Raw genomic sequence first — 3,876 nt, 5'->3', positions numbered from 1 at the left:
GTTCAGTCCGGTGGCAGAAAATAAATGGGATTGTTCAGTCCGGTGGCAGAGAAGAAATGGGATTGAAAGAGAAAATATAGTTATCTAAACGCTCTATCAACCCCGTTTTGATTGGCACGGTTTCCCCAACATAGCCATCAAAACCAAGCTGCCTGGGGAATGCGATGCGATGCGATGCGATGCGATGCGATGCGATGCGAAGCGATGCGAAGCGATTCGACGCGATGCGATGCGATGCGATGCGATAGTATTTAGAGGAGCGAGTGAGAGGTCAGTGCCACTGTTCAGTACGGTGGCAGAAAATAAATGTGATTCCCACTGTTCAGTCCGGTGGCTGAGAAGAAATGGGATTGAGAGTGAAGAACATAGTATTTAGGCGAGCGAGCGAGAGAAACTATTTTCCTATCACATAGAAATGGGATTGCCTCTGTTCAGTCCGGTAGCTGAAAATAAATGGGATTGCCACTGGCATTGTCCGGTGGCAGAGAAGAAATGGGATTTAGAGAGAAGATCATAGTATTTGAGGGAGCGAGTGAGAGAAACTGTTTTCTTATCACATTGCAATTGCTATTAAATTAATTTCCGAGCGGGCACCGGCTAATAAACCACTGTTCAGTCCGATGGCAGAAAAGAAATGGGATTGCCTCTGTTCAGTCCGGTTGCAGAAAATAAATGGGATTGCCAGTGTTCAGTACGGTGGCAGAAAATAAATGGGATTGCCACTGTTCAGTCCGGTGGCAGAAAATAAGTGGGATTCTCCGGTGGTCCGGTGGCAGAGAAGAAATGGGATTGAAATGCAACTAACTTAATTTCCGCGATGCGATGCGATGCGATGCGATGCGATGCGATGCGATGCGATGCGATGCGATGCGATGCGATGCGATGCGATGCGATGCGATGCGATGCAATGCGATGCGATGCGATGCGATGCGATGCGATGCGATGCGATGGGATGCGATGCGATGCGATGCGATGCGATGCGATGCGATGCGATGCGATGCGATGCGATGCGATGCGATGCGATGCGATGCTCTGTTCAGTCCGGTGGCAGAAAATAAATGGGATTGCCACTGTTCAGTACAGTGGCAGAAAATAAATGGGATTGCCACTGTTCAGTACGGTGGCAGAGAAGAAATGGGATTGAAAGAGAAAATATAGTTATCTAAACGCCCTATCAACCCCGTTTTGATTGGCACGGTTTCCCCAACATAGCCATCAAAACCAAGCTACCTGGAGAATCTGTTCAGTCCGGTGGCAGAAAATAAATGGGATTGTTCAGTCCGGTGGCAGAGAAGAAATGGGATTGAAAGAGAAAATATAGTTATCTAAACGCTCTATCAACCCCGTTTTGATTGGCACGGTTTCCCCAACATAGCCATCAAAACCAAGCTGCCTGGGGAATGCGATGCGATGCGATGCGATGCGATGCGATGCGATGCGAAGCGATGCGAAGCGATTCGACGCGATGCGATGCGATGCGATGCGATAGTATTTAGGGGAGCGAGTGAGAGGTCAGTGCCACTGTTCAGTACGGTGGCAGAAAATAAATGTGATTCCCACTGTTCAGTCCGGTGGCTGAGAAGAAATGGGATTGAGAGTGAAGAACATAGTATTTAGGCGAGCGAGCGAGAGAAACTATTTTCCTATCACATAGAAATGGGATTGCCTCTGTTCAGTCCGGTAGCTGAAAATAAATGGGATTGCCACTGGCATTGTCCGGTGGCAGAGAAGAAATGGGATTTAGAGAGAAGATCATAGTATTTGAGGGAGCGAGTGAGAGAAACTGTTTTCTTATCACATTGCAATTGCTATTAAATTAATTTCCGAGCGGGCACCGGCTAATAAACCACTGTTCAGTCCGATGGCAGAAAAGAAATGGGATTGCCTCTGTTCAGTCCGGTTGCAGAAAATAAATGGGATTGCCAGTGTTCAGTACGGTGGCAGAAAATAAATGGGATTGCCACTGTTCAGTCCGGTGGCAGAAAATAAGTGGGATTCTCCGGTGGTCCGGTGGCAGAGAAGAAATGGGATTGAAATGCAACTAACTTAATTTCCGCGATGCGATGCGATGCGATGCGATGCGATGCGATGCGATGCGATGCGATGCGATGCGATGCGATGCGATGCGATGCGATGCAATGCGATGCGATGCGATGCGATGCGATGCGATGCGATGCGATGGGATGCGATGCGATGCGATGCGATGCGATGCGATGCGATGCGATGCGATGCGATGCGATGCGATGCGATGCGATGCGATGCGATGCGATGCGATGCGATGCGATGCGATGCGATGCGATGCGATGCGATGCGATGCGATGCTCTGTTCAGTCCGGTGGCAGAAAATAAATGGGATTGCCACTGTTCAGTACGGTGGCAGAAAATAAATGGGATTGCCACTGTTCAGTCCGGTGGCAGAGAAGAAATGGGATTGAAAGAGAAAATATAGTTATCTAAACGCCCTATCAACCCCGTTTTGATTGGCACGGTTTCCCCAACATAGCCATCAAAACCAAGCTACCTGGAGAATCTGTTCAGTCCGGTGGCAGAAAATAAATGGGATTGTTCAGTCCGGTGGCAGAGAAGAAATGGGATTGAAAGAGAAAATATAGTTATCTAAACGCTCTATCAACCCCGTTTTGATTGGCACGGTTTCCCCAACATAGCCATCAAAACCAAGCTGCCTGGGGAATGCGATGCGATGCGATGCGATGCGATGCGAAGCGATGCGATGCGATGCGATGCGATGTGATGCGATGCGATGCGATGCGATGCGATGCGATGCGATGGGACGCGATGCGATGCGATGCGACGCGATGCGATGCGATGCGATGCGATAGTATTTAGGGGAGCGAGTGAGAGGTCAGTGCCACTGTTCAGTACGGTGGCAGAAAATAAATGTGATTGCCACTGTTCAGTCCGGTGGCTGAGAAGAAATGGGATTGAGAGTGAAGAACATAGTATTTAGGCGAGCGAGCGAGAGAAACTATTTTCCTATCACATAGAAATGGGATTGCCTCTGTTCAGTCCGGTAGCTGAAAATAAATGGGATTGCCACTGGCATTGTCCGGTGGCAGAGAAGAAATGGGATTTAGAGAGAAGATCATAGTATTTGAGGGAGCGAGTGAGAGAAACTGTTTTCTTATCACATTGCAATTGCTATTAAATTAATTTCCGAGCGGGCACCGGCTAATAAACCACTGTTCAGTCCGATGGCAGAAAAGAAATGGGATTGCCTCTGTTCAGTCCGGTTGCAGAAAATAAATGGGATTGCCAGTGTTCAGTACGGTGGCAGAAAATAAATGGGATTGCCACTGTTCAGTCCGGTGGCAGAAAATAAGTGGGATTCTCCGGTGGTCCGGTGGCAGAGAAGAAATGGGATTGAAATGCAACTAACTTAATTTCCGCGATGCGATGCGATGCGATGCGATGCGATGCGATGCGATGCGATGCGATGCGATGCGATGCGATGCGATGCGATGCGATGCGATGCGATGCGATGGGATGCGATGCGATGCGATGCGATGCGATGCGATGCGATGCGATGCGATGCGATGCGATGCGATGCGATGCGATGCGATGCGATGCGATGCGATGCGATGCTCTGTTCAGTCCGGTGGCAGAAAATAAATGGGATTGCCACTGTTCAGTACGGTGGCAGAAAATAAATGGGATTGCCACTGTTCAGTCCGGTGGCAGAGAAGAAATGGGATTGAAAGAGAAAATATAGTTATCTAAACGCCCTATCAACCCCGTTTTGATTGGCACGGTTTCCCCAACATAGCCATCAAAACCAAGCTACCTGGAGAATCTGTTCAGTCCGGTGGCAGAAAATAAATGGGATTGTTCAGTCCGGTGGCAGAGAAGAAATGGGAT

The sequence above is a fragment of the Toxorhynchites rutilus genome, chromosome 3 (genome assembly GCF_029784135.1).
Source record: "Toxorhynchites rutilus septentrionalis strain SRP chromosome 3, ASM2978413v1, whole genome shotgun sequence".
Taxonomy (NCBI): Eukaryota; Metazoa; Arthropoda; class Insecta; order Diptera; family Culicidae; genus Toxorhynchites; species Toxorhynchites rutilus.
The sequence above is the reverse complement of the archived record's forward strand: the minus strand, read 5'-3'. Positions refer to the sequence as shown.